At 30.5% G+C, this 14,504-nt stretch overlaps 1 protein-coding gene across 1 annotated transcript in view; it reads right to left on the reverse strand.

The window, feature by feature from the left end:
• The window catches only part of LOC148310037 (adenylate cyclase type 1-like), a 181,050-nt gene that overhangs the window by 124,325 nt on the left and 42,221 nt on the right, over positions 1 to 14,504 (reverse strand). The window contains exon 2 of the mRNA XM_088259121.1: positions 133 to 215. The gene's annotated coding sequence lies outside the window, so the exon portion shown is untranslated. The remainder of the gene's footprint in view (positions 1 to 132; positions 216 to 14,504) is intronic.

Raw genomic sequence — 14,504 nt, forward strand, 5'->3', positions numbered from 1 at the left:
TTATTACTTTTAACATTTTCACAATCTTAAATATGATTTATACATAGATACATATAATTTTAAAGATAAAGGCCTCAGATTGCTATTTTTTGGATCCTGAATACAGATTTTAATTTAATTCAATTTACTTACAATATGTTCGTTTCTCCGACCGCGCCTCCAGTGGATGAAAAGTTCAGCCGAGGGGTTGCGGTGTAATCCCACTTAACACTATCCTGCAAAAACAATAAAAATAGGAAATTCTTGATAAAATACGAGAACAAACCATATACATACGAATTAACAAGTCATACAAGTTGGCGACTAGTTCAAGGTAGGTATTAATTAATAATTGTAATTACTTATATAGAGTTTACAAGAAAATAAACGCCATAAAGAGTCCAAAGTACAGGATATTGGCATTTTAAGGTAAAATAAATAAACAAACTTTTGTGTTTATAAAATTGCAAATGATATAATTTCACGAGTTTCAGGGGGAAAAAACTTTCAGGGTCTTACATAACACAACACTGTTTGTATAAAAATAGAGCAAAAATAACACGTTGTCAATTTCTGGATGAATTCTTCGCGACAAAACTTATTAAACAATTTCAATCGGTGTCTCTTTTTCCACGTTGCAAATATATTGATAGGAACTGATAGCGACTCAGCATATTTTGATTAGTTTTTCCTATTATACGACACGACATTTATGTTTTGGGAGAAAAAGCTCCGTGCTAGGAAATGCGGAATTCGAACGAATTTCCGGAATATTTGATTAAGTTCACAACTTTTTCAATTTATCGTAAAATCAAATACATATACACGTCAAATGTATCATCGAGTTAGTGAACAATTCAACTTTATGCCAATATTTAACAATCACTACGTGTCTATAAGAATTTATTACTAGAAAATCAAAATATCGCCATAGGAAATAACTGTTATAAAGCAATATAAATAAGTCTCAAGGATCATCATCGAAATAATTAAACACAAAGTATGACACTCCGGACGCCAAAAGACAAAAAAAGATAATGGTATACGTTTTAACAAATGAATGATAAATAAATAATAAATATTTCGAAAATAACTGGGTGTAAATTATGTCTTCCGATACAACAAAGACTATTATTTATTCACAAGAGGTAGTTACTGATTAATGTTTATATCACTTTTGGTTCAATATACAATAGAACCGCCAAAGGCATGTGCCTAGTGGAAAATAAACTACTACTATTGTATAAATACTATTGGTCTAAATATACCTGGCTGGTACGTGATAATTATGAATACAGTAGTTAACAATAATATATATTTATATATATATATATATATATATATATATATATATATATATATATATATATATATATATATATATATATATATATATATATATATAATATATATATACATACATATATATATATATATATATATATATATATATATATATATATATATATATATATATATATATATATATATATATATATATATATATATATATATATATATATATATATATATATATATATATATAATTATATATATATACATTTGTAAATTTGAGAAAACAGTTACTATTTCAGCGACACAAAAAGATCTATGATAGGATAAAATGGTTTCAACTGTCAGGAAATATTGGGTTAAAAATAATATTATTGACTAGTTCGTGGGATGATTTCAGAATTAAGGAATTGTACCGAGTGTTATACATCAGCCGTGACAACGTTAGCATGTCTTTCAAGACAGTCCCGCTAAGTTATAATAATATATAATTTGTATCGCCGTATACCAACGTTGCTCACAAACTAGAAAATAAAACGAATTTGGCTTATCACCAAGACGCCAGGTGGTAGTAGGTGGTCTGCCGCGCTACGCTATCTCGAGTATGTCGAGAGAAACGAAGAGCTTTTAGCTTATTTGACTTATGAAGTCAACTCTAGGAAAATATATCAGTTACAATTGGCAAAATTCTGGGATCCGTTTAACTCGTGAAAATATGATGGATGGAGACATAATATAAGCTTGTGTTACGTTTTCAAACACATTAGTCAAAATCCTAACCGAGCACGGTAAATATTCAAAAATAATAATCATAAAAAACAAGAGACTTCATTTTATATATTTTGTATATTCCATTAATATTAAATCGAGTGTAAATGCTTATATGTTCATCAGGGTTATGAATATGATATATAATTTGAGAAAATTCGATCGAATATTATAAACGGTATAAATTTTCTATCCTCTCGAAGGCTTCGCTTTGTTGATCCTTTGAAGATATGGCGGTGAATTCATTCGGAATTTCACAAGCCAATAACGTAAACCGATAGCCCGTTGGAAGGCGTAGATAGAAGGAATTCAAGCGAAGTGCATTTACTTAATTAATTCAATAATATGTGGCAGCGGCAGAGGTGGGAAGGAGATAAAGCAGATCTCTTCATAAAGGAGGAAATTTACTATTGGCTTATTATTATAATTGAATTCTAAATAGTGTTCTCAGAGATTCGCGAACATTAAAGGCATCCGGAGTCCGGAGTCTGTCAGATAACTAACAAAATGTTCGATAAGAAAATTCAACGGGAGATTTGTTTTCCATCAACTCGGCGTCTGTCAGTAAGTTATCGAGGTACTACCAATTGCAATTTATCACTCGGAACATAAAATGGCGGAATAAATTTTTTAAATCCGATAAAGCGATAAAGACAAATATATCTCGTTTGAATAATGTTTTCTTTGGCGCTTTCGATAAATATGCGAAAGGCGAAATAATGGCGGCGTCAAAACATGGCACACTTTTAGTAAATCAAAGATGATGGATGTTTCGGGTACATTTATTTTCACGCGTAACCAGACGTGAGTGATCGATGTTTGATACAATATTGAGTTTTTGGTATTGGATACGGAGTAACGAAATTGAATTAGATACGAGCGGTCGAGGAAACGAATCCCTAAACTTACACAATACCCGTTCTCTTATCTGACTTCGGTACTCTCGTAACAGGAGCCACGTAGCTAGTCGGGTACTTTTGTTCGCAACTGAATGTTTCCATATCGATATACGAGTAAGAGTTCCACTTCATAGGTCAACAAGTTAAAATACTAAAACCGTTACTTTCAATCAACGAAATGGAATCCAAGTACTAAAAATTAAAATACACGGATACACAAACCATTTGTCTGATGTTTAATACATTTAGAATATAAAGAGCCCGAAGAATAATAAATCATTAACGGTATGCTGTATCTGATTTACTGTATCTGAAGTGTATGTGAATATTCAATAAAATATTGTTCTATCAATTAATGTAATAAGAAACATAAAACTTAGCGTGTGGTTTGGTTTGCGGTGAAAAATCTTCTTGCGAAGAGCAAAGGAAATGAACAAACTTAACAAAATATGCGAAGTTTGTGTAAGTACAAAGATTATTTATTGTTTTAAATTTAACTGACGAATTGAATCATTTGGGGAAAGGAATAAAAAAATATGGACCAATACACGGAACATCTAATGTTGTTTTGATGAAATATTTTTGGGCTCTGGGCTTTATAAATTCTGTTTTACACAAAAAAAAGAAGTAAATTTAAGGGAAGGTAGGAGAAAATAAGAAGTAGGAATCGTTAAACAAAGGCTGAAGAAGAAAAAAATAATACACGTAATTAAAATTCGTTAGCTGAATTTTAATTGAAATCCGTGTAGTTATCCCTTTTTAACGAACAGTATTTTTTGTCTGTATTATTTTCAAAGGCTGCCAAAAGCAACTGAAACTAATAAAACGATTCATACTGTTCTTTTAATTAATTATACACGCAACGTAGCCCCCGAGGCCATTCTACAAAGAAAATAAATTAAATAGGGATAATATAAATAACAACGTAATAAAAAGGTTCTTCGTGGGAAGACCAACGACCACATTTTCACTATTTATCGATGAGTGAAAATGATCAGAACTGTGCTCCAGATCTTTGAAGATAGGAGGGGAATATATTTGCAGGAGTACAGACGAAGCAAGTGAATGAGCTCAGGATGAATAATAGAAATGGTATAATACAGTGGTCGGCAAAACTTATCAGTCAATGCGTGTGTTTTTTTGCCTAGATTCACTGATGAATTAACAGAAATTATAGTAACTTTAAACATTCTGTAAATCCACTCACGTGTAGGTATAGGCTATAAAACCTATAAAGTTAAAACCTAAGTAGGGCCATGATAAGCGGTGTTGCATAGGCCGTAGCTAGATTTCAGAGTTTTATGTCTCAAATAAAATGGGGAACATTAAATAAAACTTCATACCTGGTATTATTAAACTAATCACCTTTATTATTATTTTATAGTAAAAATTAAATTGTTAGTAAGGTATCCATAAAATTAAATCACGACAAAAACTAAATGTAAACTATGGCTTTGCATCTCGTTGAGTAGTTTGGGCAAGTCAGGTGTATTTGTTTTTAATTTCAGGCATGATCCAGACTCTCTTTGATTTTACGATTTCTTGTTCTATTTACTCTTGATAAGGACGAATCATGCTCGAAAAATATTGTTCGCACGAAAAAGGAACAGAATATGTATTTAAAAAAAGGCGTTTGATATTCTTATGTTTGTGCTATTCCATGTTTACTGTTCTGAGAATAAAGTTATTTTTTTTACTAATATGTATTTCCATATTAGCACAGAGTGTCAGTTGTGCATATTTGTGGCTGAGCCGGACTTAAGACACCAAAGAACCGCTAGTAGCTCGCGAGCCGCGGTTCGCCAACCATTGGTAAGTAGGAAAAGAAAAATATAAACAATATGGCTTTCACGAATGCATACCCAGACCTAGACAAGCTTACACAAGTTTTACACTTTATGTAAAACTAATTAAAATTTTCCTTGAGGAATAAAAATTATCAAGACTAATTAAATTATTTCCATATAAATATCTAAATAAATACTTATCTACCTGAAATTACTACTGAAGGCAAATTATCTGTCATCGGTTTAAATGTCAAATCCATTAAACAACATTTTTCTCTTTCAACTTCTGTAAATACCATTTCGATCAGTATTTGATAAGTCAATGTCACGAGTCATCTCAAAAAAGTTATTGGAAAATTAGAACTAAAATACATAGATAGGGGGAGTGGAAATAAAACGTGAATTATATTTACAACTATCCATCATATATATATATAACGTGGTAATATTTTCCTTCGTAAATTGGGTGTAAATAATATGTAAAGTGGGTGTATAATAATAAAATAAACAATGTGTTGCTTTGTAATTAAAGTTTATAATTAAAGTTTATTCTTAATTTATCTTTACAATATTTTTTATCTATCTATCTGATTCTGATAGTTCAGAATATTCTATTTTTTCTATCTGATGTCTTTTGTTTTATTCAGTGCGACGCATGCGACATCTGGTGGTAGAACTGTTTTATGTAGGTACTATTCGTAAGTACTTAATAAAATGTATAGGTAGGTACCTAGGTATTATATTACATATATTTACAATTATCCATAATATATATTTACAATTATCTACAGAAAACCTGTCAAAATCGGAATATTCCAAATGGCGTTCCAATTAATATATTTGGGGAAACTTTTCGAATTTCAAGAACAAACATGGCATGATCAAGTATTTCAAATACTTGAAGGCGGTCAGGTTAGGAGTCGGAACAATTCGACGTGTATGCATGTAAAGATGTATAAATGTGGAAGAGGCAAAGATTGTGTGCAAATACAGATCGGTGTGGTGTTCTTTTCTCTCTGCCTACGCCGGCGGAGAAGCGGCTTGATGGTTAGTTAGTTTAGTTATTGAAGTAAATTATCAAGTGGTATATATAACATAGGTCCAGACTTGTGTGAATTACCTCTACCATAAGCAAAATCTACCCTCTATTACCACCTTTAAAAAAATCCGAAATATTTCTTCCTTCCCTTGGAATCCTAACCGTCCATCATATCCCTCCTTTGCATAAATCTCCCTCGCTGTCTTAACTCTTCTTATTCTTTATTCCTGCTTTCCACGCTATACTTATAATAATCCCTTACTGTAGTCAAATAATTATGTTTAATTTGTACATGCACTATATGCCCATTTATCACCTTGACCACTCATACTAGTCTACCAATGTACACACCATTTTTACAAATAAACATAATTTTAAGAAATGAATTTAATAAATTTAGAGATAAGTGACGAAATTCATTACATTTTTAGTTTAATATTACATTTGATGCTTGAAGTATTGTATTAATAATTATTGTACCTCAGTTCGTAATTTAGAAATAATATTTAAACTTTTAATATAATAATAACCAGCACGTCAAAAACGGATTTCGCAAGAAAAAATCACAAGACGTTTTTTTCACGCACTTACGAAAACGTTTCCAACTTAGCTTGAAAATATAAAATCTGTCTACGAATATAAACATACAATGTGAAACCATATTACATGTGTCGATGCGAAAGGATATGAGTATCTATTGTGAAGGGCGGAGGAAGGCTCTTTAGTCAGAGTAGTCATCCCTCGAGGGAAATCAAGGGCGGAAAATGGTTGCAGCTCGTCACGGTGACTGATAGCAGGTATATTCTGATCAGTTATAAATATGACTTAGCATTTCCACTCCGTACCTTTAAAATCCTTAGGGGCAGTGACCCATATCGTAAAATGCGTATTTATATTTACATAGTAAAATTGATATGTTCAAACGTATTACCATAGGAAAGAAGTTCATTTCATTAACAATTTTATGTTTAAAACATTATTATAATTAAAAAATAAACAATATCTGAGTGCCGAACTGTTTCGTATGTGAGAAAGTTACTTTGAGGACCAGCCTGCTAAAGGTCAAAATATAGGTCATAGGCCCTGTAAATACCTAAATACTTCCGTATGCTTCGCTATCTATATTGAGATGTCAAATTTATTGTTTAAATTAAAAAATAATCATTTACGACATTTTATACACACTGGACTAGGAAAAATGTTAAACGTTTTATTTATAAATTTGGCGTTTAATTCGCAGAACTACATTTGAATTTTAATTTATTTATTAAATATTAAAATCAAATACTGATTTTAAGAGTCTATTAATTTGTATTTTATTATCAAAAACACATTTTAAAAAATAGTGACAATTGTATCGCATTAACAAGCGAAAATGCCATAACAAGCCGAAACAATTGTCACATTTTAATGTGTTTTTAATAATACTTATAATACAATTAAGTTGACTCTTAACATCAGTGTTTGATTTTAATACGTAAGTTAAATGTTTTCATGGTTGTTTTCTAAACGATTTTGTATTTTGGTGTCGTGAGAATTTGAAGTTATCGCGAATTGGCTGCGTTAGAAAATAATCACGACTATTGCCTACGACAGTACGAAATACAAAAACACATTTAAGGGAAATAAACCAACATTATGTACAAGCTAAATCTTGCTGAAATGATTTATGTAATAGGCTAGCTGGCCATTAGGGTTTGGCAAGCGCCCCTCACAGACGCCGCCACACTGACGATTAGCATTTTCACAACATTTCAGCCATCGGGGCTAGTTGCCGGCACGCCGATTCATTAATACAATTTAGTAATTGACATGTTCATTAAACAGTCCCGTTTGAAGAAGAGCATAATAGACGGTTGACGATATCAAAGATCTAAACTATTCAAACATTTGAATAAGCTTGAAAACGAATGACAAAATATTTTGATTGTGGGTTCCTTTGAACAGCTTCTAAAACTTGTTTAAGAAAAAAATAGGCATTGTGTAGTTTAAATACGTGTTTCTTTTACACAGACGCATTATGCTTAATATGTATAACTTTGGAAAATATAACGTAATTTACATGTCGTATTTTTATAGTATTTTTATCGTGATAATACTGTCTACCCTATAAGCGCCCTTGAGGTAGTATTTTACGAAAATGGCGCTATACAAATTATCCAAATTAATATAATATTATTATTATTACTCATGCGATATGGAATACCTGTCCAAATGATGTATAGTAGAGTTTTCCTTAGTAAAACAAATGAAAATAAGCGTCGATTTTCAGCTACAACAAATTTGCTTAAATAAAATATACTTAAAATAATTCTCATTACTAACTAACTAACCATCACGCCGCTTCCCCGCAGGGGTAGGCAGAGAGGATCGAACGCCACACCACTCTGTCTTTGTAAACATTCTTCGCCGCCTCTTCTACATTCATGCATCTCCTTATACATACCCAACGATTATTACGACTCCTGACTGACCGGATGTGAATATATATATATAAATATATATATATATATATATATATATATATATATATATATATATATATATATATATATATATATATATATATATATATATATATATATATATATATATATATATATATATATATATATATATATATATATATATATATATATACAGTGGGTGGCCAAATTATTAGGGACACTTGTACTTTTTTGTAATTTTCAAGTTTAAATGAATTTTTTGGTCAAATTAATTAATTATAATTATTTTTTCTTTTGTATTTTTGTTGCTGTTATCATAATTATTGTTAAGATGATGTATCAATACTGTGAAATATCAAATAAGTAAGTTTTTTTTCATTTGAATGTTGATTAGTGAAAAATGATATTAGTGTGAGCTCAGTTAATATTTTTTTAAACCATTTTTGTGTAAGTTTTTTGAGTTCAAGACCATAAAAACGTAAGTGTTGTTTAATAATTTATTAGTTTTGCTAATTCAATAAGTTAATTTCAATTAATTTTTAAATAAAATTCAATTTAGTTTGAACTGAACCATAATATTCTCAATTTAAGTATGGGCAAGTCTTCAAACATATCTCCGAGAAAATGTAGGCAAGTTATAACCTTACTTCTTCATTCCACATATTTCCAGAGAGAAATAGCAGCACTTGCAGATGTTTTGAAGTCAGGAGTCCATCGGGTACAAAGAAAAATTGATAAAAACCTGCGTCTAGAATTAGCCCGCGTCGGAAAAAAAGGCAGAAAAAGCATCACAATTCCGCGTGGTGCCCATAAAATCAGGGACATCTATTTCCAAAATCATAAAATGTCTGTTGATTGTCTAATTGTTGTTGATTTTTGTTGATAAACGATGAAGGAATCAACCTATCCAAAAGGATAGTTGAGAGACGGTTAGTTGAAGTAAATCTAATGGGTCGACGTCCAACCAAAAAACTACGCCTGACTGAGGCATGAAGAAAAAACGACTCCTATGGGCCAAAGAACTCCGGAATATGACTGTTTTGGACTGGAATCGAGTATTCATGACTTGTATTCATATAATAAATTAAGAAGATAAAAATATATGTATTTTTGCAATTATGGTAATACATTATAGGTCAGCTTCTTGGACGAGTCAACATTTAAAATTTTGGTGGGAAAAACTTCATTTGTCCGACGTGGCCCAGGAGAAAAATTCCACCCAGACTGCCTTGTGGAGAGGGTTAAAAACACCCTGTTAGCATAATGTTGTGGTCCGTGATCTCATTTAAGGGTATGGGATGCCTCTTTATCATGGAAGGGACCATAAGGCAAGACCAGTACCAGCGAGTATAGAAAAGTCGACTCCAGCCGAGGCTCAAGAATGGTTCCCTGGCGATGAAGAGTATGTGTTAATCCATGATTCGGTATCGTGTCATGAAGTCAGGAGTGTTATCACATTCTTGGCTGAAAAAAACCTCTGTGTTTTGCCTTTCCCGGGGAATTAGCTGGATATGAACCCCATTGAAACCCTTTGGGAACTAACGAAACGTGAGATTGCTAAAGAAGTCATCACCACCAAGCGGCAAATGATAGAAACTCTTATCAGAGTATGGCATAATAATCCTAATCTCTGGCACATGCAAAAATCTGCATTAAAAAGTATGCCCTGACGTTTGGAGGTTGTAATCGCAGCAAAGGGTGTTATTACTAAAAATTAAGATTTTTTTGAAATTGTAGAAAAATCACTTTTTATGATAAAAATAAATTGGTATTATTAAATTCATGATAATACAGTTTCTTAATTCTAATTAAAGCACCCCAATCAATAAAAAAATAAATTATTTGCTCATTAAATTCATTTAATAATGAAAATTACAGGAAATTCGAAGTGTCCCTAATAATATGGCCACCCACTGTATATATATATATATATATATATATATATATATATATATATATATATATATATATATATATATATATATATATATATATATATATATATATATATATATATATATATATATATATATATATATATATATATATATATATATATATATATATATATATATATATATATATATATATATATATATATATATATATATATATTACGTATATTGTATGTAAATGGAATGCTCATCTATAATTGACATTAATAAAAGGTAGTTATCTCAAGTAATCTCCCTGAGTGTTATATAATAACCCTTATGAAGTACATGGCGGCGCCTCACATTAAATTAAAAGCTACGACGAAAATTCCTACTAAAGCTCGGTCTTGAAAATAATAAAACCGCGCTATTTTTAGTTCAGAATTTACCACGAAATTAACTAAAAACACAAACCAGGGAGTAATAATAAATTATAGGCACGCTAAAAAAACTACATAAACAAAAATAGTTGAATTTGTTAAAAGGCACTCGTACTTTTGTTTGCTTTCTTAAAATATTGGCACAGCACAACAGTTACTCTCTTAGTGTCTAAAAATATAATGTATTTTAAAATGGATATAATTTTAGAAAACGATGCTCAAGTACTGTGAATGACGTGAGGCAGAGGGTGCAATAAAAAATCGCAATAAGTGTTCTCCTGAAATATCCTAGGTTATTTTGAAAAAAATCTATTTTAGTTGATTTTGTATACATTTTACATGTGTATATATATATATATATATATATATATATATATATATATATATATATATATATATATGTGTGAATATATGTGTGTATATATATATATATATATATATATATATATATATATATATATATATATATATATATATATATATATATATATATATATATATATATATATATATATATATATATATATATATATATATATATATATATATATATATATATATATATATATATATATATATATATATATATATATATATATATATATATTCTGTTTAATAAATATTTACACTGCCGTTGATTGGTGCTTCAATTACTAATACTGATCTTAATTGTTTGTGTTAACTAAAATATGAGAACAACGCGTAGGACCTCAGCTATTCATATATGGCGTCCGACGTGTTTATCTAAACGCGTGCATGCGTAACACTATATTATTCTATCGCTTTGAATCGTTGTGTATACATCGCTCATGAAATGCATAATGAAATGTTTATATTAAACGTGACGCGTCCGTGAATTTTTTTAACATGTATATCGTTGAATATTTTTTTTCAAATGACAACAATAAAAAAATATATATGTAAGAGGATATATAGTTAATGACTCGTGTCATTAAACTGTGTATTTATTGTTGAATTAAGAAACAACATTAGGGTATAGTTTAAATACAGAAATACCAATGGGATAAAAACGTGAGTAATAACAATGATTGTACACTAGCTAGGTTTGTTTTGTGGAAAGCAATCATACAAGGATCAAATTACATGAGAGAGGATATGTTGTTCGTATTCATACAAATCATCCTACACCGCTCGCTAAAATGTAAGTAGGTATGTAACAGAGGTAACCCTCGTCATTTGGCAAAGAAAATAGGTAGATAATATCTATGTGATGTGGAAATCCAAACAGATAGACTGTTGAAATTTTGTATTCATTCAAATAGGCCATTTACAATTACACAAAGCAATCGAAGTGTATTTAAATCATTTTCATACCATTTTTTGTTGAAGAAAAAATCAATTTCTATTAAGAAATAAAGTTAAAATATATTTTTTTTAAATCTTAAATAAAATTACAAAGTGCAAAAATGAACCAAATCCATTTTTATTATATTTCGAATGTACCAATTGTTATTTCTGACTCCTCTCCTTTGTATGTTTTCTTTGTATTTCCTGCTTGTAAAAGCCCTTCTGGCATTTGTGATTGAGTTGGGATATAGTCCTATGGTTAGTGTCGCAGACTATTAAATCAAAGTGACTAGATTTAATTCAACCATTATACAAATAAAGGCTTATCTGAAAGTAGCACGGAATTTGAAAAGCTGTGTATATCATTAGATCAACATATTGTTAAAAAAAATTAACAATATATTTCATTTGCAATTATAGAATTAAATAAAATTCTAATTGAAATAACTGCGAAATCCAGGGATTTTGTTTCAAATTCAATTCAAGAGCTTCCTATGAATATAAGGAAGGAAGGTGTAATATGCAACATAAATATCAATGATACTTAAAGATTATAAGATGATCTTATTACATTCATGTAAAGATAAAATAATAATAACAAAAACATTGGTAAAGACGGGCGAGGGGTTAAACCTAGTTCAGCCAGTGTCATAACGCACACAAATTGAATTTCCCCAGAAAATGTACCAGACTAGTCGAAGGTAGTAAAACTCGTTCTGGTAAGACCTCTTACCGTCCACTGGACCACGTAACCGGTTTTCCACTCGCCCACGGCGCAATCTTATCTCGGGGTGAATAAAATCTCGTCCGCGGGAGTGAAATAGGGGAGGAACGGACGACGGCAACACCCTTAACACGAGATCAGACTCTTGGGAAAACGCAATAAGTTTTTAAACGTAATTAAAAGTCGACGGAACAGCATTTTATTGTTATCACATTTAGCGAAGAACTGTGTCGTTTGAAATGAGTGTCATGTAGACTGGGGTTCAATTAAGGCTTGTTATAAAATATCTTACAAGAATTAAATAAGTACCGAGTAGTTTTTAACGGCACCTTGTTTATTAACCGAATAAAAACCATTCAACTGAATAAACCTAATAAGGTATTCAAAACATAATGTATATACTCCATAGGTTGCAAGTGTGTATGGTATCATCATCGTATATAGATATAATTTAGTACTGGTAAATAACAATAAGAATTACTTAATGATACAAATCTATATAAGTATAAATATTGTACACGTATGTGACGTTGAAAACAAACCGCGCTGGAATTTAACTACAGATAATGCTCAGATGCTTCAATTTTTTAATCAAATCCCTTGACAGGGTAATTGAACAGTAATACACATTACTTGAATATTATTTAAGGGTTTAAAACAAAATATGATTGGTGTATCTAACTCCAATGTTAATAGACAAAGGAAACACTGCCTCACTTCACTGATTTTAGTATTAACATTTTACACATTATTTTAGTCACAAAACTATTTTCCTAAGAAAACATCACGATTTTTAAGTATTTTATTGGATCGTGATTAAAATCATAAAACATTGGTCCAAGTGAAAAAAACACAATTTTCATTTATGTATTAATTTTAAATAAAAATTTTGAGTCTACTTAGTTGTATTTTATTAACAAAAACACATAAAAAATTGTTATAAATATACATTCTTAAAAATAATATTACCAACAATTGTATTTAGCTTTAGAACATTAATTCTCTAAAAAATTGCCATGTCAATAAATTCTTCCTTTCCCAGAAAATAAATATAAGGGTACGTACCTACATCCCCCATTAGCTACTCTTGTCTCCCATAAATTATTGCTACACATGTTTGTTAAAACTGTCACTTAGAATTGTACCGGTACATAATGACCGTAGTCCATTTGATCTTCACATTCGTTTGATAATGCCTAACAAGGCGTAACAATTGTCACAATATAAATTTTTTAAGTCTTTTTGTTAATGTAATACAACTTAGTAGACTCAAAAAATCTGTTTGATTTAAAATTAATACATGAATTAAAATGGAGTTCTACAAATTAGACGCCAAATCAATAAATAACATAATTTTCAGTAAAGTGCATATTTATCTATCACTAATTGAGTATTATACATTGCTGCACTATTCAAGCTCATTGATTCGGATTGCTTGGTACCGATTTCAACTAAAACGGACATTAATTAACGAATCAGACTCCTGATGCGATATACGGGATACTTAAATATTGTATGCAGAGGCAGACAGTACGAGATCGCGAAACGGGAAACCATTTTATGAAAAAGCTACAAATATGCCGGCACCTGCGAGTCGGGGTCAGACAGCCAAGAATAGCAACGAGGGGTAGGTAGTAAAATTTTGCACCTTGAATAGGGGTCCGGTTTCATTACCCTATAAGAATTTGAGGCGGTAACCGCTGCAGGATTCGAAACATCCGCGATACACGACCAGTGGTATTGCCGTGCTTTAATGTTTGATGGTCCATTCACATTGAGGCAAAATGGTTCTACAACTTCGTGCTCATTTAACGACGGCCATGACCACCAAGTTTACGGATATAAGGAACCGATACAAAACAGATTTTATATGTATGATTCTTGCATTATACTAAGCACACATTTTAGTATAAATAGACCAATATTTAAACAATAATCTGGGCTGA

Source organism: Brachycentrus maculatus, unplaced genomic scaffold (assembly GCF_059751285.1).
Source record: "Brachycentrus maculatus isolate JH-2025_06_01 unplaced genomic scaffold, ASM5975128v1 h1tg000110l, whole genome shotgun sequence".
NCBI classification, from domain to species: Eukaryota; Metazoa; Arthropoda; class Insecta; order Trichoptera; family Brachycentridae; genus Brachycentrus; species Brachycentrus maculatus.